This window comes from Telopea speciosissima, chromosome 8 (genome assembly GCF_018873765.1).
Source record: "Telopea speciosissima isolate NSW1024214 ecotype Mountain lineage chromosome 8, Tspe_v1, whole genome shotgun sequence".
Lineage (NCBI taxonomy): Eukaryota > Viridiplantae > Streptophyta > Magnoliopsida > Proteales > Proteaceae > Telopea > Telopea speciosissima.
In genome coordinates this window covers 47,661,629-47,688,139 of record NC_057923.1, presented here as the reverse complement: position 1 = coordinate 47,688,139, position 26,511 = coordinate 47,661,629, and the positions used below count along the sequence as shown (strand labels likewise).

General features: G+C 40.2%; 1 pseudogene; it reads right to left on the bottom strand.

Annotated features, from left to right (window-relative positions):
• Window positions 1-26,511, bottom strand: part of LOC122672375 — a 41,739-nt pseudogene that overhangs the window by 7,272 nt on the left and 7,956 nt on the right.

Below are 26,511 nucleotides of genomic sequence, written 5' to 3'. Positions count from 1 at the left end.
ACATTAGCAACTTTAGCTAAATTAGCTCAAGGCAAGCCAGACAATATTTTATGTTTGACATGCAAAAATGCACTTACACCGAGTAAAGACATAAACAAGCAAAACTGATGGAACTAAATATGCTCTTTGAACTACAAAGATACAAGGTTGGGGTTGATAAGAAGCACAGCTAAAAGAACTGACTACTTGAAGAAATTACTAACCAGTCTGACCCTTGAGAAAAGAAAAGCCTTTTGAGCTGACATATGTCTGAGGATTTGGTTTCTGGTGATTCCTCAGATACTCCGTGTGTCCCTGTACCAGCAGCATTGCCACACACGAAAAAAAATGATCAACCAGAGAGAACCAATATATATATATATATACACACACACACACACATTTTTCCATAGTGGGGTTTAGGAGTGCACCAGCTCCCGAGTCCCGAAAGAAAACTAGTGATCAACAAACCTTAGTAATCACACAAACATCAACATTGCTCCCACTTCCCAAATCATTGAAAATTCCAGAACATATAGCCTCAGACACAAGCTGTATTCCTTCATCCCTCTGCAATCAAATATGCAAGACTTCAAATTCCATAAGATTACCTAAAGTGCATTCTAGAGTCACAGGAGAAAACACATGCCCCATGCAGTCTATTTAATAGAAACATGGAGGTGGTCAAGTGAACATGTGCCTTTCATGACAGACAACACCACCACCAACCAGCATGAATGTTGTCATGATTTTAAACCAATAATTGTGAGTTACAATGTGCAAGGACTAATATTCAAGGTACAAATGTATCAAGGCTTTAACTATAGCAGACCAACTTACAGTCAGGCCTTCCTTGTACTTTGATTCGAAGATAGCCATGGCTGCCAAAGATCCAGAACCCATTGTTGCAAATGCCAGAGTGTCAGTTGATCCATGTGGATAGATCTGCAGGATACAACATTCTATTCACAAACTTCACATCACACAAACCATAAGGACTGTCCTCGTCAGAAGCCTGTTAATAAAAAAAAGGGAGAATGTTCTCTGTGCCGCAGCACAGCCTGCACCCAGGCACATGGGCAGCCTGTGCAGGGGGGCAGGATGGTCATTGCACCCACCCCCATGTGCTTGGGCGCAGGCTGCGCTGCGACACAGAGAACAGCACCCCTAAAAAAAAAATCAAAACTCACAGGATGCAAATGTGGCCCTGTGACATCAACTCCACCAAGGACCAAAGCAGCACTGACATGCCCTTGGTAACTGGGCAAGGAGAACAAGAAGTCAGGCAAGCAAATCCAAACCATCTTAAGAAAAACAGAGAAATACGAAAGCAATTTAGAAACTAGGGTAAACACATCAGAGTTTTGCATCCTGACAACAGACATAGAAGATAGCACAAGTTGGAAAATTGATGCAGCCTGTATGGCAACATTAGCAATCATACAAAAATCAATGTTTACACCAGAAAGAAAAGAATTAAGAGGGGGGGGGGATGTTGAATAGCACCTGTCACAGCCTCCGTATCAGCAGCAGTACCTGCTCCACAGCAATATATGTTAGGAGCCATATAATGAATTTTCTCACAGTTCTTATCAGCAACTATGGGCGCTTCTGTGGCTCTCGTGTCTGCTCCAAGAATGACACCATCCTGAACATAAAATTCAAATAAAAATATCAGTAAATCAATGGATCAAAACAAAAAACTAAGTAGGAATTTTTATTACACCATAGATCAAGAAGCAAAACTCATTTAGGGGTGGGGCACAAATCTGGGTCAGGGTCGGACAATGAGGGCATGTTTCTACCTATTCATCCAACCTGGAGCCAGCCCAAACTTAGATTCTGTACAAGATATTTTTGTGATCTGTTTTAACTGGGTTAAGATCGTAGATGGGCCTGCCAAAAATTTGCCATGATTACTCATGCAATTAGGATAAGGTTCACACCTGGATAATAAAAACAATTCTGGAAGCTATGTGGTGGGGGTAGAAAGGATGAATCTTAGGACCTCAAGCAAACCCTAAAACAGAATTTAGGTCAATGACAAGGTAAGGTCAGATTCTGGCTACTGTTCATAAACTGTTAGAATAGATAATCCCCAAAATACAGCAACATTCTAATGGTCGGATTTTGAGTCAACAGTAAATTATTGAAACCTGTAACCTGAAATCAACTCAAGTGATTTCTTATAACAACAGATCAGCAGATCTGATCTGGCTAAAAACCTGGTCCAAGGTCACATTTAGGATGAGCTTCAATGCCCCAAAGTTTGGGCAGAATCCAATGGGTCGATTCCTTTTATTGTCAATCTCGTTTTCATCCAAAAGGACCCAAAAAATTGGGCTGCTGCAGCCTCAATTTGGGTATCCCTTGCTGTGATTTAACTCTCAACATCAACAGCATATGGACAGCAGTAAAGGATAATGATTAATCCTTCCAAACTCAAGTTAAATCAATCCCAGCAAACACCAATAACGATAGGTGAAAAAAAACTTACTTGAGAGAAGGAAACAGTGAATATAGAACAGGATATGACCTTTGATCTCCCACCAACAAGCCTAATCATAATCTTTCCAATCCCAAGAGTTTGACTCTTAATTGAGTCTCACAGCAGCATATTTTATCAGCAGCAAAAAGGCAACAACCATTGCTTCAATGCATAAAATCATTGAGTATGGCCAACTGTTTATTTAAAAGAAAAACAGTCCCTAGCTATCTAAGAAACCTGTCTAACCACACTTACATAGTCATTAGGTGACTTAAAACAAAAGGACACTTAAAAGTAAACCCTCTACGTAAGGTAAAGGAGTCAAACTGAAATATAACAACTCAAACTAACCTAAGGGTGTCAAAACCTAACCCGAACCGTTAAGACCGACCGAAACTGACCGAAAAGACCCGAGACCGAACCGAACCGATCCTTATTGGATTGGTTTTGGACTGGAGTATGACGGGACCGGTTGAAAACCGAACCACACTGGACCGACCGATAACAAACCGAACCGAATGAAACCGATAAGAAAATAATGAGTATAAGGTTATGAATCATTGAATTGATTTCAATATTAGTGAGCAAATTTATGGTTGTAAGATAAATTGTTACAAGTCAATGAGTATGAGGTTATGAAAATAGGGAAATTGATTTGTAACAATGCTTGTTCCATTGATCTCCTTTTTAAGTGTGGGGCTAATGAAATATTTTATATAGTTGAAAAGAGAAAGAGAAGAAAATAGGCACAAACCGAACCCAACTTGTTTACAAAAAACCCAGTACCGAACCGAATACAAACCAATATCAACCCATTATCATAAACCGAAACCAAACCGCACCGAAACCGAAACCGAAGCCAAAACCGAGCCAAAACCGAAAAGTTCTTATTGGATTGGTCTCGATTTCTCTAAAAGCCACACTGAAACTGAAAAACCCAAACCGAAACCGGACCAAACCGACCCATTGACACCCCTAAACTAACCTAATAGAGTAAATCTGTACTCCTACCTTGGATCATTATCCGCTGCTGTACTCATCATGCGGCGCTGCAGGTGCCATGTGTGCCATGTGGGGCCCGCTGTGCACACATGGCACCTGCAGCGCCACATGATGAGTACAGCAGTGCTGCAGTTACAGCAGCGGATAAAAATCCCTCCTACCTCCTACCCATAATTTAGGCCCATTAAAGTGCCCACTGCAAAGAAAACCCGTTGGACTAAATGCCCAACACATATAACTTAACCCATTAAAGTGCCCATTACAAAGAAACCCGTTGGACTAAATGCCCAACATGTATATAACTTAACCCAAGACTTAGGGCATCTTTGGTATAGTTTTTATTTTTTATTTTTTATTTTTGCCTATTTAACAAAAATCATTTGTGAAAATCATTTTTGGTCAAAACATGAAAATCGTTTGGTAACCCGTAACCACTACACAGAATAGATTGTAGACAAAGACATATGTTTGGCATACCTATGTGCATAATAGTTTTTTGAAGTGGGTGGGTGGAGAGATGCCACCTTTACCCATCTTCTTTCCCAAAGCATAAACTCAGAACCGAGTTGTTGGGTATCAATCTCTTTGGATTTTCCTTATTTCATGAACCATAGTGTGTGTCCTGATCCAATATACAAAATAATATACCTTTTGAAGTTAATTGTGGTGTTGACAATGTTCTCCCATTTGCGTAGGAAAGCCCATGAGAAAGGGGAGGATGGGGAAGAGTGTATGGATTGCATTAAAGTAAGAGTTTGGAGGAAAATAAAGATAATGACACAGGTGATAAGAATGAATAGAGAGAGTTTAGGTGAGTAGAGAGAAATTGATGAGGAATTGCGTTGTTTGAAGGGCTTTTTGGGGCTATTCTCTGTTTCTGCAAGTACGTTCTTGGTCATGGCGGAAGCAGAAGAAGAAGACATGGGGGAGAATTCGATAAGAACGCAAAAAGCCCTTCAAACAGAAAACAATTAGAGCGCAAATCGAAGCAAATAATTGACAAAACAGAAAACCCAAATCAATAAACAGAAAAAAAAAATCCCAATAGCATCAAGTCGAAGCAAATAATTGACAAAACAAAAAACCCAAATCAGCAACAAAGAGAACAACGAAAGAAAAAACCAATCGTTCCGAATCCATTCTCTCAAATACAATCGAAGACAAGAAAAGATCATTTCTTTTGCCTACTTTAACAAAACCCATAAAGCAAAAAAGAATTACAGATCAATCCAGTGAACATAAACCACAAATCAAACTTAAAAAACGATCATTAGCCATACGGAATAGGAAACAAATCGAAAGAAAAAGATAGATCAATAGATCAAACAATTACTACCTCATAACCAAGTCCGAGAGAGATCAAAGGAGACAGTGACTGCTTTTGAGCACCGAACGGCGCAAGAGAGAGAGAGAGAGAGGCAGAAGCAGAAAGAGCTTCAATGCTATTGGGGAATAGGGTAGCCGGAAGAAGAAGATGAGGGGGTGGATGGAGTTGTAGGAAAAATAAGAAGAATGGGAGTGACAAAGGGGCCGCAAGAGGAGAAAGAAGAAGAAGTTAGAGGAAGGAGGATATTTCTAATTAAACACGGAAATGACGCTCTTACCCATTGATTTTGAGACCTATAAGCACGTGCTCATTAAAGTCCCCGCATAAATGGCTAGAAGTGATTTTCAACCAAAAATCATAAACAGCTTTCCATCTATTTTTAGCTTTTGGTTCTTTTCAATCCTTTTTAAATAGAAACAGGCTCCATAAATGATACCAAACACAACCAAAAACGTTTTTGAAGACAAAAATAAAAAATAAAAACTATACCAAAGATGCCCTTATTTCCACTAAAATAGGCCCACTTTTGCTGATTTACCCGTATCAATTCTCCCTGTCTTGAAAAAAATTGACCTCGAGTTTTGCAATGACTAGGGGGGAAACATCATGTGAGTAGCAGCTTTGACCATTCCCAAACAAAAGTTTGGTGATGTAGGGACGTTAGGAAATAGCCTTTAACCATGGGAGTTTTCTTTTCAAAGTAGTGAAGTGGAATCACAAACTCAATAAACTCTCTAACGGTAAGACTAGCATTAGGGGCGGTGAGAGCTTCATGCGGAGTGTATTCGAAGTCTTCCTTTAATCACAACCTCATCTGGTACTACTGCTTTGACTGTGTCTTCATCAACCTCTGTAATGCAATCTCCACATTAGCAGCCTCTGATTGTTGGAAGTTTGGCCAAGTCTCCAAGTATTGCCTCTTTGTTGTCATTGCAGGCTTCTGTGATTTCAATTTAAACTTCAACTATAGGCTCTAGCTCGTGAAATGAAGGAAAATTTTCTACCTTGCAAGGAACCTGATTTTCACCTTGAATCATTGATGCCTAATTGCTATTCCCTCTTGCCTTCACAATACAAATCAAACTTGTTTAGAAAAATTGGATTCTACTTTGCTAGCTCATCCAAGTGATAGGCTCCTCACTTCTCCTCTTTAACTATTTCCTCCATTTCTTCCTTTGATGGTGCACAATTGAGTTCATCCTATGCTTTATTATTGGTGTCAGACTTCCAACAACCTCCAACTTGCAAAATAACAATTCATGCTTCATCACTTCCAGTTATTACACTTGTTACCACACCATCATACATATATTTAATTATGTTCACATATTTATTTGAAACACTTCTCTTCTCTAGTACTTCCTAGATTAACTCTCTAGGGACTCTGTCATAAGCTTTTTCTAAGTTAATAAATCTTTCCATAAGTCTCCTAAGTAAATAACTTCTATCGTGGATCTTCCAGGTATAAAACCAAATTGGTTCTCCGTAATAGTAGTTTCTTGTCTCAGGTAGGTTTCAATAATCCTCTCCCATAATTTCATAGTATGACTCATTAGATTTTTGCCTCTATAGTTATTGCAACTCTGAATATCACCTTTATTTTTGTAAATTGGAACCAGAATGTTTCTCCTCGATTCATCTAGCATTTTCCTTATGCTCATAATCTTATTAAACAGCTTGGTTAGCTAAGATAAATCATAGATTCCTAAGCTCTTCCACACTTCTATTGGGACCTCATCTGGGCCTTGTGCCTTGCCTATTTTCATGTTCCTTAAAGCTTCTTTTACTTCAGACAGCCTAATTTTTCGTATATATCTACATAATGTGGTGTTTTTATGGGTAATGCAATCTTCCAGGACACTCTTACTAGACGTGTCTTCATTTAGTAGGCTGCAAAAATAAACTTCCCATCTCTCCTTATTGTCCTCATCCCTTTTTAGTACTTTATCATCTTCACCAACCATGGAACTAAATCTCGGTATCGCAGCCAACCGAGACGAAACCCAAGTTGACTTTAAATTCGACCAGTTTCGACACTGTTTTGACCAAAACAGTGTTGAACCAGGTCGAACCCATCTTATAAAATCACAAGTCTCGATCGAAACTTGCTCATTTCAAGCAGTTTTGACGGAGAAGTGTTGGAGCTGACATTTTCGACATATGGAGAGATCTGATTCTTCACTCAACTTTGCCATTTTGTGCTTCTACAAATTGTATCAAGATTCCTAGTAGAGGATTTTGAATCTTGAATCTCAAAGGTAACTGTTTTCTTTCCAAAATTCAATTTTTTGTACAATACATGGTAACATGGACATGGTAGAATTCTTTCAAATTTATATATGTTAGTTACATGGCCCGATCTCCGATTCTACAGAGTCCGGTTTTTTTTTTTTTTTGTTTGTAGGCCAATTAATTTTTAATTTTTCTGTTTTTATATATACTATTTTCCTACAACATATTTTTGAAAAAAATATGGCATATATGATGGATGGACACCAATTTAATATGTTAGACATTGTTGGCCAATCAACGGCGTGACAGTGTCAAATTGTTTTTTTTGATTTTATTTATTTATTTAAATTTTTTGTTTTTTGAAAAATAATTGCTGGAATTCAAAAAAAAAATAAAAAAAATTAAATAAATAAATAAGAGAAGAGAAATATTCTGTTTTAGTTTAAAAAATGTAGAAAAATAGTTAAAGTATATAGAATATGTTTTCAGCTGTATTTGATTAGTGTGATGTTCTTCAATTAATTTATGTTAGCTAATTAATTCGTAATTATTAAAATTATTTTAAAAAGGAAAAAAATGGCATACTTTGGGGAAAATTTAGAATATGCTTTGTTGTTGTTTACGAGTTATATTTGTAGTGTTCTTGTTGCAACAAGTTGGTAAAAACTACTGTTACATAATAGGGGACATTGCATGACTGCATGGGAGACCCATTTCAGCTGACAAGAAGAAGTCAAAGTGTAATAACTACAGGAAGCAAATGTTGGGAGGTGGAGCCACTAGATTGAAGTGACATCTTGTTGGTGGAGATAGGAATGTCATAGGCTGCCCTAATGTGCCAAGTGAGATAAAGATAGTTATGGCAACGCATTTGAGGGGCAGAGTAAAAGCTAGGAGGGAGAAGAGGGCTACTAGGGATGAGTTCGATGAAGCATGTCTAGATAGGTATCCTGACTTAGGGGAGCAGGATTATGACAATGATGAGCTAGATGAGTATGATGTAGAAACAGGGGCAGAGGCTACAAAAATGAGGAGGGCAAGGATGGAGAGCAAAGAGCAACTTAGGATTGATAATGAGAAAAGGTCACAAATGGCTAGGGGAGCTGGTTCATCTAGACAGGCTAGAGATGAGCCAAGTAACCCTGGAGGAGGAGGAGGTCGAGACATAGAGAACCAGAGATACCATTCAGGAGGAGCTAGAGTATAAGGGCTCCAAAACCAAACCCAGCCCCACGGGCTCCACCCCCACCCCCCAGTCCGTAACCCAGTTGTTAAGGCCCTTCAGACGGATCTTGCACTCTTTCCAAGACCAAAGTTCAAACAAAAGAGATTGAAACAGATGTGGATTAATGTGAAGGATAAAGTGGGGATTGCTTTCTTCAAGGGGCTTTTTACCGCAGCATTGCAGCCAATGTCACCTAAGGGCCATACTATCAGCACATGTTAGATGAGATAGGTAAGGTTGGCCCAGGAAAGAAGGGACCCACACCACATGAGATGATAATGTTTACTTGCCCCACTACAAGGAAGACTTGATGGATTATATTAATGAGGTGAAGCCAATGTGGGAGGATTATGGAGTGACTATGATGTGTAATGGTTGGACTAGACCCACTAGACAGTTCATCATCAACTTTATGTTAAATTGTTATGGGAGGACTATGTTCCTCAAGTCTGTTGATGCATCCAAGGAAAAGAAGTGGTGAAGGATGTGGGAGTGGATAATGTGATACAGGTTGTCACTGACAACGGGAGCAACTTTAAGAAGGCAGGGGAAAAACTTATGAACAATCCTAGGTACCGACTCTTTTGGACACCATGTGCTACCCACTGCATCGATCTCAAGTTGAAAGACATGGGGAATTTGAAACTTGAGAAAGGGGTGGTAGACAAGACAAGCCAAGTTAGCACCTTCATCTATAATCATGGATTTGTCCGGCAAATGTTCAAGAGCAAGTGTGGTGGTGACTTAGTGAGACCAGTGATTACATAGTTTGCAACTAATTGGATTGCTCTTCTAAACTTCAAGTTGAAGAAGGCTGGACTTAGGTAGATGTTTTCTTTTGAGGTGGAATTGTTTAACTGGCAAGGGTCTAGCTCTCGTAGAGGTCGGACAGCCTAGGCCACCATTTGTAGTGACAAGTTTTGGGATGATCTCAAGAAAGTTGTAAAGATCTTAGACCCAGTTGTTACCATGTTGAAAATGGTGGACCAACAAAGGAAACGCACCTTATCACACTTGTGGGCAGCTATTGATGTGATGAAGATGCAGGTTGAGACAGTTTATAGAAGGGGTAATACAAAGTTTATTCAGACTATCGAGGATCAATGGGAGAGGTTGCTTATGCATCTACTACATAAGGCTGGTGAGTCGTTACTGTATTAACTTCAATTAAACTCGTCAATTTGAGATTATCATTAGTTTCTTATTGTGGTACTTTGTATTGTGTTCAACATACTATCTAAATCCTAAGTACCACTACAAGCATAGATAGACAAGATTTGATAAATACAGTTCACGCAATGGTTGCTAGATTTGAGCCAAATACAACTAGACAAGGGGTTATCAATGGCGAGGTGAGAATTAGTAATGCAACCTCATTGGAAGCTATGGATCGGGAGAGTCGAAATCACATTCCCTAGGTGACCAGGAGTTGATCAATCGAACAAGAAAAATGAAAATTGCAACCAAAACTCCAACTAAGAGTTCCAAATACTCAACTGAGTAATTTCATTAAACTTCATAACATACTTTCCTCCCTTCATGGAGGATTACATATAGGCTGAGTACATGTAAGGAAGAAAGAGAAAAAATAAGAATCTAATCTTCAATCAGCCCAATATACTCTCTATCAGAAAATAAGAATCCAATCTTCTCTTCAATCAACCCACTATACTCTCAATTAGAATCCAATCTTCTCTTCAATCAACCCAATATACTCCCAATTAGAATCCAATCTTCTCTATCCATCAGCCCCATATATTAGTTGGCTGATTGATCCTTTATTTATTTTAGAAATATTTTATTTAGAAGTTGAGATAATTCCCAAATCAGTCCAAATCTTCCCTCTTTTAGGTGCAACTTCTTTCCTTAAAAATATTGGGATGATAAGGAGTGGATGGGCTATCCCTGCAAGGGTTGGCCATGCCTGGCACGCCTCTCCTTGACCCGGGCCGACCTACGATGAATCTTAGGGTATGAGGTGGCAGCTTCCACTTTGTCAACTTCATGGTCTAGGTCCAGGGCTACATCAATTAGCTATTGTCTAGTATATAAACACTTATGCAATTATACTTGTTTGTATTAATGCTAACAGATGAAAGCAATAATTAAAATGGATATACCTGAAAGCTTTTAGGAATGTCGTTAAGAGTTTCGGCCGAACAATGGCAATAGCGGCATGGGATGGCATTGCTCTTGGTTGGTCCAATCACCTTAGTCTTTCCATTCATATTTAAGTATGTACCCTTATTTACTATTACCTAACAATAATCTTTAATTCTCTCTTGTAATTGAATGATAGTTGCAATATGGCAGAGATTCACCCTACCTATCCAAGATAGCAGTTAGAGTGTTATCCCAGACATGTTCCACCACTGGATGAGAGCATACTTGGAGTACGTTCAACCTCACACACTCTAAGAGGTAGAACCGACTGAGTGCTAAGAGACTTGAGGACTTGGTCTATGTGCATTATAATATGAGATCAAGATAGGAGCACATACAACTTGGTATGGAACACGATACAAGCCCAATCGAGTTGGCAAAAATATTTCAAGTGGACGAAGATGAAGAGAATTCCCTTTATGAGTGGGTCAAGGATCGAGGTGAGACTTTATTAGATGAGGTTGGGGGGGCGGCCTAACAGTGAGATTGCTTCACAGATGGATGCTGATGTTGATGAGTATATGTTAACAGAGGGCAGAGTTCATTTACAAACCCCACGTCCATTCAAGGTACACCCTGATAGCAGTGGAACTGATGATGATGAGTGGTCCCATTCCTCGGATGCCACTAAACCACCTACGCAAACTTAGGACCATGATGGTGATGATGATGATGATGGTGGTGGTGGTGGGTATTATCCGACTACTCTCCCGAGTTGAGCTTCTCCAAACTTGAGTCTAGGCTGCTCCAACCTTCTGACACCCTCCACGAAAGTTGACGCCAGGTGAGTCTTCTTTCTTTTTCTGTTGATTTCGCCCAATTTCGTTGGTTATACGGTTAGATATCCTCTATTTACTAAGGGTACGTCACTACTACCCTCAATACTATTATAATGTTAATGCCAGATTAGCATGCGATGAGGAGTACCAGATGATTCAGGACCCAGAGCAAGATCCACAGATTTTCACAGGGGAAACTCAGTTTACTCATACAACACAAGATGATGATCTTGGTGCACGTACCTCGAGAGGTTACAGTCGAGATCCTCGCAAGCAGTTCAGACGTACTGATGAGGCATCTGGGATGGATATATCGAGCTTATCTGGCACTATGGAAGCCACGAGTTTGGGGGAGCCTAAACGATCTGGGCATTGGCATGTGCCATCCTTCATAGTAGAGACCCCCAGTCCGGCACAACATCATGATAGTGGCTTTGAGAGCGTCGGATCAGCATCATATATTGGGTATGGACTATATGGTGGATATGCTGGCGGACCATCCTTCGAGAGCACTGGTGGTGGACATAATGGATCTTCTACTTCATTTAGATATGGAGTAACCATGATGCATCTTCTGCTACATATGGATATGGGGATGGGTCAGGTGCTGGGTCATCTTTTGTCGATAGTATCTTCGGCTATCCAGCAAAACCATGTGTGCTGGCTCCACCTTCTTATAGTCTCGGTGAGCCTTCCCTAGATTGGGGTATCTCAGACAAGTTGATGATGGGGCTTATAGATGGGTAATTATGGACTATCAGAACAATTGAGCCCAAAGCATGTCATGGGATACATATGTGGTGCATTAAGAGAAACAACTACGGCATCTTCAATGGTACACAGCATGTGGATTGGACCTACCACGAAACTCCTCATGGAATTGAGTGGTAAGTGTTGTATAATTTATGTTTTGATGGTTAAAATGAATTACTTAGTTTTCTAGTAATTTAACTATATGTTAACTTAGTATTTATAACTAGGCGTACATTGTACAAGATCATTCAGCGTACACTAGTAAACTTGGGTAAAAACCACAAGTACCATTTTTGAGTTTTTGTGTGTGAAAATAGTTAATGTATTGTGTTTAGAATGTTAAAAATGGTTGTATAGAAAAAACCATAGCAAACAAATCATTTCTGGGCCTCAAACCACCAACTCGAGTTGGCTGGGAAAAAATACAAGTTTCGACCAAATTTCGGTTTCTAGCTAGTCGAAACCTAGGTTGGCACCGAATTCTTTATCCTTGCATCTACCATGGTTGAGATCTCTACCCATTCTTTCCCTCATTTTAGCTATATCTTATAGATAGCTTTTCCCCCTTCCTTTGTGCTCAGATTGTTATAAAGATCTTCATATTTCTTAGCCCATGTTTTTCCCATAATCTTCTTAGCTTCATTAACTTAGGCAAATTTATACCTTTGTAGATCCTCTACATCCTTAGTTCTTTGTCATGTCTTAAAAACTAGCTTAGTCTTAATGGTTGCTTGAACCTCATCATCCCACTACCAAGTCTCCCTAGAGGAATGACGTTTTCCTTTCGATTCACCTAGGACATCTTTAGCAACCTTCATAATACAAGTAGTCATCTCGTTCTACGTCGTATTAGTGTCACCCTCAAAGTCCTACTTTCCTTGTTTGACCACTTCATCAATAAATTTTCAAAGTGTCTCCTTTTAAACTCTACCACCTTATCCTAGGGAAAATAAGCTCACCTTTCTCTTATGATTCCGAGTAGTGAGGCACATATCCATGACCACTAATCTATGTTGTGTGGTTAGGCTCTCCCCTAGTATAACCTTATAGTCCTTACATAACAATCTATCAGACCTTCTAGTTAGGACGACACCTATTTTGGTACTATGATGCCCACTTTTGAAGGTAACCAAATGTTCCTCTCTCTTTTCAAAGAAAATGTTTACAATGGATAAATCATAAGCCATGGCAAAATCTAAAGTTAAGATCCTCTCCTCATTCCTCTCTCCAAAACCATATCCTCCATGCCTCCATGTATGCATAACCTCTACGATCTTTCCCAACATGTCCATTTAGACCACCCCTTATACTAATCTTTTCTTCCTAATAAAAACCTTGCACTAATCCATCCATCTATTCCCAAATTATAACTTACTATTTTCATCCAATCTTACTTGAGGTGAATAAGCGCTAACTATATTGACATCTTTTTCCAACACAAGCTTGATGGAAATAATCCTATCTTCGAATCTTTTAACATCCATCACGTCATTCTTTAAATCTTTATTCACTACAATGCCCACTCCACTTGTATATCAAAGTTTAAAGTCGTCCAACTCCTTAGCTTTTTTACCCTTCCATCTAGTCTCTTGAATATAGGCTATGTTAATCCTTCTTCTCCTCATAACATCTATCAATTCTAGACTCTTACCTGTTAAAGATCCAATGTTCCAATACGCTAATCTAATCCTATGCTTTTGGACTAGCTTCTTTACCTGCACTTGTCAATTATGCGAGAACCCTTGCCTAGTTGTCACCGCATCCGGATGCCGAAGCAGCACGTTACTTAGAGGGGATGCCCTATTGAAAACAGACTCAAAATTAGCTTGAAACTCTTCTAGACAATAGCTTGCTATGTAGGTAGTCTTAACTAACTAAAACACTGCATAAAATAAAGGAAAGTAGCTTAAAACAAGACTGAGCTCATAGAGACCTATTCTAGAGTTCTAGCCTAACTAAAACACTTTAATAACAATTAAAGATAAAGAAATAGATCTAACTAGATAAATTAATAAATTAACTCATGTATTCTTACCTCCTACATATATTTTTAGACTTAGTAAAGTGGTCAATTACAAAGAAAACCCATTGGACCAAAAGCCCAATATATATCTAACTCAACCCAAGGCTTATTTTCACTAAAATAAGCACATTTTCTCTGATTTATCTGCATAACAAACCTAGCTAACAAGGAGTTCATCGCACTTTATTAGCAAAAGCATTGATAGCAACAAAGAAACAAGACAACATTGCAATAGTGAATGGTTAGACAATCTAAAAGACAGTATTAGCTCAATTTCAGCATTCATATCAGTTTTCTCCATGACATCATAGAACCACAGCTCTAAAAAAATTGCCTTATGAGGAATCTTTAAAGGCAAAGAAGAGTACTTAACATCTGAACTGGTAAAATTAAAACCACTCACATGTGATACATAAATTTTTCATTGTAAAACTGTCCACGTCTGAATTAACTAAATGCTGAACCCACCCATGTATCAGTGTAAGACCACTTAGCTACAACACCAGTGTCCATAATAGCTAGAACTAAATATACTGATGCAAAGTGTCACGCCCCTATCCTAAGCTTATGCCATAAGCACAGTCAAGAGGGTGATTAGGATGACACACGTCACCCCAATTCCTACTAGGATCAACGACACAGTGTCTCAAAGCATAGTCACCACCCAAGGGCCCACCCAAATAAATACATTTGAGCAAAAAAGAAATAAATATTCCAATCATTCTCAGAGTTATAATAAGCGGAAGCAATATTTACATAAGCAGTTACAGTATGTTCAGTTGTCTAAGTGATAATATAATAGTTAATGCTGACACTAGCTGACCATGACATAACTACTCAAAAGTATAATAAGTTATTACAGAAAATGTTCATAATGGGCATAAGCCCCAAAAGAATCAACGGTGGGGGGAAATCCCCAAGTAACATCAGTGCCCATAAGCACAATCATCACAGGTTCAACCATCGCCATGTTCCTCTGACACGTACTCAGGCTCCTCTGTGCCAATACAATCATACTCCGCCGACTGTACATCTAGGCCGGCCAAGTAACCATCACCTATATCAAAATCTAAAAGTTGTGTACACAGGGGGTTAGCTCCACTGAGCCAGTGAGGGGAAAGGGGAGTGCACATACACACAATCACACATAGTCCATGATGCATAAAATGTTAAATATATATTTTCTGCCTAACAAACAGTCTAAGTCATGGTATATGCTACTGTGATAACTCGGGAAACACTGAGGGTCACTTATCCTATCGCCCCAGTGAAACCTCAATTATCACAAGGGACTTACGCCGGTAGAAACCATAGACCACCCAGTGGCAGACCCCAAATAGCCATTACTACCCCTGACCTGGCCTCTCCCACCTTCACAAACATCAGGTGCTCCGACTATCCAACACGTAAACCCCTGTTGGCAAGGGTCGTAGCATAAGGGACCGCAGATCCTAACCACAGATATACTACATGCAATTCCTATCATCTCGAGAGGTATTCCGAGTGCATCAACGTCCCATTCCATCTAGTACCCAGGTACCAGCACGGCATGGCACATATAGACCAGGATGGCAATCAATGAATATAATAATAAGAACTTTGAGGTTCCGACACCGGCATACCCGGCATCGTAACCCAATATAACAGTGTAAAGCATCATATCCACATTTCATCAATTCATATCCAACATGGTTTTATATGCAAAATGCAACATGGCAAGAATGAATACAAGCATATAAACCATTATGTAATCTATATGATTGTATCTATATATATGTATATGTCAAGCCCAAACATCACCCAAAATCCACTCACAGTTCATTTGCTTGTCGTTCGATGAGGTTTGCTCTAATGCACACACTCCTATACAGATTCCGAAGTTTGAGGATGCGTGAAAGTAGTGTTAGAAGTATATAGGTGGGTCCCGCGAAGGGTCCCAACAGTTCAATTGAAGTTTGGGTCAAGACAGTAGGGGCGGATGAAGGAACGGAGTCAGCCAGGTGAGTCCGGTCGTGGATCCATCTAGGCCATACCCAGATAATATATAGAACGGACTCACAGGCGGATTCGGTACATGGATCCGCTCGTGCATCCGTCCAAACCCTAAGACACACCCAAGAGCAACCTGAGCTATGGGTGGATTCACCTTGGTGGGTCCGGTCGTGGCTCTGCCCAGAGCAAACAGCCAAGTTAGGCTGAATGGACTAACGGGCGGATACACGACAGTGAGTCCGATCGTTCGTCAGCCGCCATTCCTTTGAAAGCTGTGAAGATCATCACCTCCAGTCCTTCATTCCTGGATCCATAAAGGTCCTAGGGTTAAGGAGGTGGGCCCAAACCTTCGTTGGAGGTCCAAAATATATAGTCCTTTAAGAAGGTAAGGGGATTCAAGGGATTTGGATCCATCTCCAAGGTCTTTCCCCAAACCTATCTAGGTCTCCAATGCTTGAACAACATTTGGGTTAACTAATCCATGAAGGCATTAAGGGAAGGGATTATAGGTCTCCAAGGAGTATTCAATAGGGTTTAATGGGTTTCCAACAGAATCCTTAAGCTTGGAATCGATTCCAAGGGAGTCTCCAAACCCGAAAATGGAAAAGAGAGGGAGGCAGGTGAGGATATCTACCTCAAGGATGGATTAATTGATGCTTTCTACCTCCACAGCCTCTCCAAATCCTTTCTTCTCCAAGCCTTCAATGCTCCATAGCTCCCACGTTTTAGGTTGGTGAAGGAAGTAATGAGGCTTAAAGACTAAGCCTTAGTCTTATATCCAATCCCCCACTTAGGGCCTGTTTGGTATGGGCATTATGAGTAAAAACTCATTTAAGACGTCTGTTAAGCAAATGGGTCCACCTTTATGGCAAACCCACAAGCCAAGGAGATCAAGGATGAGGCCAACCTCATCTAAAAGGCTAGTTAGAGTGCCCGGGGCACAGGGTGTGGGCCCCACACAAGGAAAACATACAAAGTCCTCAAACAGCACGGGCGGACTAACGGGTGGATCCAGTCTTGGTGAGTCCACTCATGCATCAGTTGCTACTATAAGGGCAAAAACGTAAGGAAAATTGGTCGGGCTTTGGCCCACACTTCAAGGTCAACTAGGGGAGGGTACAGTAACATTCACAAGGTCAGTATCTTATCCCTCAACCGTCACGACGTGTCCTTCGTGATCCTGAAGAGTTTCCTAAGCGATGCTAAGCTCATCGCCAAAGGAGGTGTCTAGCTGTGGGGACACAGGGAGCGACTTTCGGTACTCCTCGCTCCGTGGACTCATGCTAGGAGGATGATCGACAAAGTCATCATCAATAAATCTTCCCCACTGCCGGTTAAGGAACCTCTCCTCCACAGGCAGGCCCATGGACTGGTCAATAATCTTGTGGCTAGGTTTGACGACAAGTGCAAATAGCTCGCCAGCGTACACGGCAGCAGAATCTACTTGTCACAGGAGAGAGAAATTATTATTTAATAGTAAGGACGCGATGGATAAGGTCTGGGATTTCCGACTAAAAGCGTCCGCTACAACATTTGCCTTACCCAGATGGTAATGGATATTGCAATCGTAGTCCTTTATGAGTTCCAACCAACGCCTCTATCTCATATTGAGTTCCTTCTGAGTAAAGAAATACTTGAGACTTTTATGGTCATTGTAGATCTCACTCTTTTCTCCATATAGATAGTGTCTCCAGATCTTCATAGCAAAGACCACAGCAGCCAACTCTAAGTCATGAGTCGGGTCATTTCTCTCATAATCCTTCAGCTGGCAAGAAGTGTAGGCTACTACTTTTTCATTTTGCATCAAAACGCAGTCGAGGCCTATTTTCGACGCATCACAATAGACTACCATCCCTCCGGTACCATTTGGAATGGTAAGTACCGGAGTTGAGATTAGTCGTTGCTTCAGATCCTGGAAATTCTTCTCGCATTCATCTGCCACTCGAACTTCACTCCCTTTCAGGTCAGTCGAGTCATGGGAGCAAAGATTTTTGAAAAGTTCTCAATAAATTTCCTGTAATAGCCGGCTAGATAGAGGAAACTACGAATATCTGCTACATTCTTGGGTGTCTCCCAGTCAACTATGGACTGGACCTTGCCGGGGTCAACTTCAATACCCTTCGCAGATACCAAATGACCTAGAAAAGCCACTTGTTGTAACTAGAAGTCGCACTTGCTGAACTTAGCATATAATTGCTTTTCTCTCGAGCGCTGCAGCACAAAGCAAAGGTAATCAACATGTTCTTCCTCGCTCTTGGAGCAGACTAGGATGTCGTTAATAAATACGATGACGTACTTATCCAGCACATCGTGAAACACCTTGTTCATTAACTCCATAAAAGCTGCCGGGGCATTGGTCAGCCTAAAAGACATAACCAGAAATTCATAGTGCCCATATCGCGATCTGAACGCGGTCTTGCTGATGTCACTACCTCTGATCTTTAGCTGGTGATACCCTGAGCGGAGATCAATCTTGGAAAATACCCTTTTGCCTTGTAACTGGTCGAACAAATCATCGATCCTAGGCAGTGGGTACCGATTCTTGATCGTAAACTTGTCGAGTTCACGGTAGTCAATGCACAAACGTATACTACCGTCTTTCTTCTTCACAAACAAAACAGGTACACCCCACGGGGAAACACTTGGCCTGATAAAACCTTTCTTCAGTAGATCATTAAGCTGTTCTTGAAGTTCTTTCAGTTCTGACGGGGCCATTCTGTACGGTGCCTTTGATACTACAGCAGCACCGGGCACTAGATCAATCATGAATTCCGTTTCCCGATCCGGTGGTAACCATGTGAGGTCTTCCGGAAAGACATCAGGAAAATCTCGTACTACACTTATCTCTTCCATAGGTGTAACCTTGGCTTCAGTATCCATTACAGAGGCTAAATAACATTGGCAACCCTGTGCTAAGAGATTCTGAACTTGGAGAGCCGATATGATTGGGTTCTTAGGCTTTTTACTCTTGCTACCCTTGAATACGAATTCATTATCCTCTCCTGTCCGGAAGAGTATCTTCCTCTCAGCACAGATTAGGCTAGCTCCATGAGTGGATAACCAATCCATTCCCAAAATGACATCAAAGTCTCTCATAACTAGGATGATCAAGCTGGCCTCAAGCCCGTGGTCGCTCACTTGAACAGGACAAGAGTTAAAGGCTCGGTCAAGCTCGACTTTGCTTCCAGTTGGCATACTGACTATTAGCTTTTGCTCCATACTAGCTGGTTCAATTGGCAATTTCTTGGTAAAGGTAGGTGATATAAAGGAGTGTGATGCTCCCGAGTTAAATAATACATATGCAGGTAAGGAGCACACAGAAATCATGCCTGACAAACACCGAATAGCCAAACATGATAAACTCAACATAAATGATTTGACTAAGTTGGTTGAGTATAATACCTGTGATAACACTAGGGTCAGATTTGCCTTCCTCATGAGTAACAGAATAAACTCGCCCCTGAGTTTTGCTCGCTGGAGAAGGAACAAGCGGGCGAACAATAGTCTTTGCCAGGGGCGCCCTGGAAGTCACAACTGGCCATGAGCCCGGTTATCGCGGTTGTGGACAATCCTTAGCCATATGGCTGGACTCCTTGCAGTTGTAACAAACAAGAGTCTGAGCCCCGTAATGAGGAGCAGATATAGCTTTAGGCACTTGAGCCACATCAGGTCTACGAGACTGAATCGGGGCTACATTAGTATAAGCCCCTCTCCTCTAGAACTTGTTGGGTCCCCTAAAGTCATGAGATGGCATTGGCCTCTTGCCTGCCTGTATAGCGCGATAATTTTCCCTCTACTGGTCTTCTATTAGCTTGGCGGCTTCAACTACTTCTGCACAGGTGGGGTACTTGTGTAGTACCACCGAAGCACTCAAGCTGGCTCTAAGCCCTCTTTCAAACCTTCTTGCCTTCACATCCTCAGTCTTCAAGTGTGTCAGAGCGAAGTAGAAATACTCCTCAAATATTTGTTGATATTCAAGGACCGACTTGGATCCCTGACTGAGGCTCATGAATTCAATTTCCTTATTTTCTCGGAAATTACTTGGGAAGTAGTTCTTAAGAAAAGCTTCCTTAAATTGAGCCTAAGTTGCATTGGGGTATTTGACCCAGAAATGTTCCTTCGAGGAACGCCACCATACATAAGCGTCACCTCGAAGTTGGAAGGTAGCACATCGAATCTTCTCAAGATCACTACATGGTAGCACCTCAAAGATCCTTTCGAGATCCCGTATCCAAGTAGCCGGGAACATAGAGTCATGGATCAACTTATAAAAAGTAGGAGGATGATGTTTTTGAAACTTCTCAGAAAGTTTAGAGGCATCGACCCATTCCGGTACCACATTTCTGACTGGTAAGGCAGCCGGAGGGGGAGGAGGTGGATTTCGGTTAACTTGTGCTGCATGAACTTCATTTGCAGCCTGCCCAAGAGGTGGGATGATAGGAGTTGTATTAGCTGTGGGATTTGGGACTTCGTGTGCCGAAGGTGGCACTCTTGGTCCTTCCCGACCAGCATTTTGAAGCTGGGCAGTCATATTCTGCATAAATGTACGCTGTTCCATTTGGGATTCCCGATGTTCCCTCTGCATATCATGCAAAATATTCTCTAAGAGTGCGGCGACATCTGCATTAGTGCTCATCGGAGGCAGTGTAGGCAAACCTTCCTCGAAAACATCACCGGCGTCTTCCCTAGGAGGGGAACGATTCCGGTTGCGAGTATTGACCATGATTTAGCACCTGATAAATGAAGATGCCTCACATGTTAGCACAAGGATAAGGGGAACAATAATTGCAATATGGGGGGAAAGGAGCACAAAATGTATACAAGGTGTGTATTCCAACACATAGAAGTAACTAGGGTCCTAAGAATGAGACCGAGTCAAAAATATAGGCCAATAGCCCTTTAGAACACGGGCGGATCCACAGACGGATCGACTCCTCTGAGTCCGATCGTGGCTCCGTTTGCAAAGTTAGCTTGGGAGGACTAACGGGCGGATGCGGAATGTGAGTCCGCTAGTTCGTTCGTTTTCAGGGTGTCCACTGGCCAAGAGGATTTGAGTCGAACGGATCTACGGACGGATCCTCGAATCATGGTTCTATTCATTCGTCCCCTCAATTCAAAAGACGAAAGGTCAAGATTTCTATACTCAGCAGATTCACGGGGGGTTTCACAATAGTGAGTCCGGTTGTGCGTCCACTCGACAAATTTTGACAAAGATAGCAACTGCGCAGTTCAGTTTTTATATTTTTGGTTTGTTGGTTAAAGGCGGAGGAGCAGAGTAGAGGTGCGCAGACTTCGTCCACTCCAAATTTCTTGCCCAAGGATTGTGGATTTAGGCTTCTTCACTCTCGATCTCAAACTCCCTACTTCAAGGTTTGAGATCCTATAACCATTTGGATTCCTTGAATTGTTTTAGTCCTTCTTCTAGGGTTTAATCTAGGTTTTTCTCCCCTTTTTCTCAACATTGGGTTTGATTGCTTGAAAAGATGTGGAGATCTTGTTTTTCTTGTTCCTGTAAGTTCCAAACCTAGTTGTGATCATGGTTAAGCATGTAATACCCATCGATTAGGGCTAGGGTTAATCCAACCCTTGCCAAAACCGAAATCTCCCACTATTTTGGTGATTTAGTCTTAGGATGAGTAATATATTACTTATTCTCTCCATAGAAATTTAAAGAAATTCCCAACTTTGTCATTTGAGAAGGAATTATTTTTAATCTTGGATGTATATATTACTTTTTCTTTTAATTTCTTTTACAAGCATGGTGCTTGCATTGTTTGTTGTTTGATTTCCTTAGCATCATGCCAATCTCCACAAAGGTTCATTGGGATTTTCTTTCTCAACTTGAGTTCAACAGGACCATTGTCCTGCAAATTTATTTGTTTTAGAACTTTTGTGGATGGTGAATCAATTATCTGCTGTATTTTAGTTTTACATTCCTGTAATTTGTTGACATTGGAGTGAGTAATCACTCATAATGTGTCCTTTGCTTTGTTTGGTTGCGTATAGGTTAACTTAGGTGAAATGGCTCCCAGGACCAGGGGAAGTAAGGCTCCTACAGTAGCAGCGGTACCGGTTCCAGCCCCGATCCCTTTTGATGCCAACTTCTTCGTGTCAGCAGAGGCAGAGAACCTATACACTCAGACACTAAGCGCACGGAAGATTGAAACAGGGAAGTATGTCATTGTTGAGGAGCTCATGGCCTTCAAAGTGGGGCCAAGATTCGAGCATTTGAGATGGTCTAACATGCTAGTCTTGCCCAAGCACTATTATATCAAGTTGATCGGGCACTTCTACTCCAACATGACAATAATTCAAGAGAATGCAGGGATGTTTCGGATAAACTCTTTTGTGAAGGGAGTCAACATCTCATTCAATGAGGTAGAATTGGGAGTAATTCTAGGGGTACCCACAAGAAATTGGGCCTACGACGGCGTTTGTAAACGCCGCTATAAGTCCGAAAAATGCCGCCATAGGATATAACGGCGTTTATAATTTGTGCCGCTGAAATGTCGGCAAAGGTACCGCCGTTTTTGTACAACGACGTTTTTTTAGTGTGATTGTGTATGTACCTTTTTCACGGCGGTTTTTATTAAATGCCGGTGAAAATGGCCTACAACGGCGTTTTTATAAGTGTCGTAATAGGTATTGAATTTCAATTCTTTTGCGGGGTTTTTCAATAAACGCCGGAAAAAGTGTCTTACAACGGCATTTAAAAAGTGCCGTTATAGGTATTGAGTTTACACTTTTAGCGGCGTTTGTAAAAAAACGCCGATAAATGTAGGTTTTTTTTAAAAAAAAATTATTTATATATTCAATCCATTAACCTATTTCAAAGATAATAGATTCAACATGTCATCTATTTTTATATCCAAACCAAATTCATATATAAAACAGAGATATACCTCACCAAATACCCTACCCATTTCAGATTCGAAGTGTCCACAGAGATGGGATGAAATAAGAGATTTAAGTAAATATATCCAAGTCATGTTAAAGTCTGATACATTTAAAATGCAATGCACTGAAACAGGGATTAAGCAATCAATAGTCCAAATCAAACTCAAATCTAACCCATTTATAAGTAATAGGCAGAAACAAGGACTTGAGCAAGTAATTGTCCAAATAAATAGACTGAAACAGCGTGTCCTTTTATGCACAAATTCAAAATTCATCACAAATCATCTAAATAGAATTCTGAGTTTGAGTTGCTCAGGTCTAACTGATGCCTTAACACACTTGAGGGGATTGTAATCTAATAATTGATGATATATCTCTAGAACTGTCATGAGATGGTAAGGGCAATGAATGCTCTGGTACAAAAACACGAAGCACATTAGGTAGTGTGAGATCCAACACAAATACTTGTTAATGATTAGACAAATAATATCACAAGTATGAATGGTCAACTAAGTATAATAATAGGTTAGAAATGAATATGTCTCTTGAAAAGTTGGTCTCAACCATATAAACTAACTTGTTCCTCTTTAGTTAGATCAAGTCTAAAAGAATGATAAATGAAACATAATATTAAGCTAAGCATGGCATAACACAGACAAAATGATATTTATGAACTAACAAGAAATAGAGTTTTAATTGGATCCTTATCACCTAGCATCACACTTCTTTATACTAACAATGAAATATTACTCTTATATAGTACTTAGCCTTTCACTCATAATCAAATGAAAACATGTTTTGCAGCCACAGTACAGTTATAATTGCTTCTTCTTACAAAGGTGATTACTTTAACCTTAGCATTTCAAGATTCCTAAAACATGTGGATGTACCTGAGGAGCACTGCCAAAAAGATCATTCGGAATAGCTAGATTTGCACAGCAGGGTAAAGTCTACATCATCAGCATTGACTTGAGCCATTTGAAGAGCTCTCTTTGTTGCCTCAACAGCCAAACCTGTCAATCTATCTTTCCCGACCAAGGCACAAATCAAACCAAGAAATTCAATATTTTCATATGTAGACTATCATAACCTATTAAGTATCAAGTAAGCTTTCCCTTACCCAAAAAACAAAAGAAGTAAGCTTCCCAATGATTGTTCACTATGTAAAACATGAAAAAGAAAAAGAAAGAGGGAAGTCTGAATGGTGGGTATCAACAGCCAGCAGCATTCCCATAGTTATTTGAGATCTGAAGATTGTGAGGATGAGGCTACCTGAAAGAACTCATCGATTAAGAATCCCAGTGGAAATAGAAATCCATTCATCCATAAATAGTTAAGCTTCTACACTTGACTGACAGTAGCAAAGTGAAAGAAGAGAAAAGAAATAAAAATAGTCAAGAAAAGATACATTTTTCAACCATTGCTGAATTTGTTTACGTAAGAGAGAAACATTCCAAAACAATGATATATCAACTATCTAGCTTGTGGTTAGAATAAGAAAACCCAAAGTTTACATCAGATACATGCTAAAAACACACACATACACTCATACACACAGCCTAATGGGCAGCGACATAAATACCCAAAAACACACACACTCTCGCACCACTTGGGCAGAACACACATGCACTGGACTTACACAACCCACGGGTGCCTCGCCATCTTGTAGCCCGGAGTTACAATAGCCATCCATGAGTTGATAAACTTTATAAATTTCTCACTTTACCCATATGAACACCAAACCTAAAGCCCAGGTGGGAAATTTGGAATTTTAGGTGAAAGCTCTTACTTATTGCTGTTGCTCTGGTTTTTGTGTCTGGTTCAATGATGGTTATTGCTTTGTGTGGAAGTGAAATGGGTGTTGTGTGGGAATAATGGATCCAGAAATCAAAATCAATGGGGACTAATCAAAAGTTATTTTGGTGACAGTATTGTTTGAGAACACTAACCAAATGTTAGTTTAGTTTCATTTCCATGCGGATTGCTACCCTATCTAAGATGCTTTATAGGAAGACCCACTGCACTTTGGCTTTGATCTCCATTGCGTTTGTTCATGATCAGAAAATACATATGAAATAATACATGGAGTAGAATAGTAAAAGAACAAGAAGGAAGTTGAATGTCAACCAAGCTTTGTTTTCTGGAGTGAGAGCCTCTTTCTTTAACCAATTAAGCAATTTACTCAGGAATAAAAAAAAACAGAACAATTATGCTATTCTACACCAGTTTTCTATTTAAAACCACTTCGGAAGACATACATTTTAATGAATTCATATCAACCTTCCAAAAAATAAAACTTAAATATTCAGTTTCCTCTACAGATATTTAAATATGTGCAATCAAATACACTCTTTAGGGCTAGCTTACTTATGAATCTTATTCCTAGTGGATTATGTTAAATTAGAATGTGTTGTTTTATTACCTTCGTGAGGAACTCAGGAGTGTATATCCGGCCTCGGGGACCAGAGGGTGGATTCTCTAGTGTGTACTTTCCTGTAAGAGCACCTACAAGTTCGAAAAGATAGCCATTAATGTACAGATACATTAAAAGAAAATAGTAAATAAATAGAAAGGAGAAGGAAGAAGAAGGGTGTGCAGTGGGTGCAGAGTTGAAGCAACTTCTGAAGCAATCCTTTTGGACTCAAAAGTATAGAACTACAAAAGTTATTTATTTCTCAATTGAACAGTACAAAATAAGTGCTTATCACAATGACAGCCTGATGAAATTTCTCCAGGCAAAGAATAAGTGAAATAAAAACAAGGTCAAAATAAAAGTCAGCCAATTTTGTAAACCTTGAGAAGGAAGCACTACAAGAAATGCTTGATGTGGTGCTGGGGAAAGAATAGTCATAGGTACTGGGGTAGAAAAAATACCAAATAAAAGTAAACTAGAAAACAAAAGAGAATAACAATACAGTTAATGCAACACTAAAGTCTCATTGAATTACTGGATAAATCCTCAACTTGAAACTAAAGTTGAAAATGCTGAAAAAGTAGTCATCTAGGTTCTCCTTTGCATCCTAAGTTGAATTTTGAGTTCGAGCTTATATTTTTAGCAAAATGTTTCTACGTACATAAGAATGTATAGGAATCCCACCTTAGGTAATAGGAGAATACGCAATTAGAGTGATCCCCAGCTCATCACAGGTGGCTTTCACACCTTTTTCCTCTGGAGCTCTGTATATCAGGCTGTAATTTACCTGGTTGGAAGCCAGTGGAATACCTCTCTTCTTAAGCTTCTCATAAGCATCACAGAGACGTTTAGAGGAACCTAGACCTACCTGACAAAATTCACTTACATATAAGATGTTAATTTGGGACTAAAGAGTTTTATACAAGTTTTCTCAAGGAAAGAATAGAGGTGTCAGTGTCCTCCGTGTGGCTGCTCAACTTTGGAATCCCTAAAAAAATGATTAGATGTTCTGAAGAGTAATGGGGGTTGCCGCAGCAGCAGGAGGCCTGTGAAGCTCTGTTTCGATGATGGTTCAGAAATGGTGGCGGATCATGTCATTGTGATAGTGTCTTTGGGGGTTATCAAAGCTGGGATTCTGGGAAAATCAGGTATGTTCAGTCCTCCGCTTCCTTCCTTCAAGACTGAAGCGATTTCCAGGCTTGGTTTTGGCGTTGTTAACAAGTTGTTTCTGCAATTGG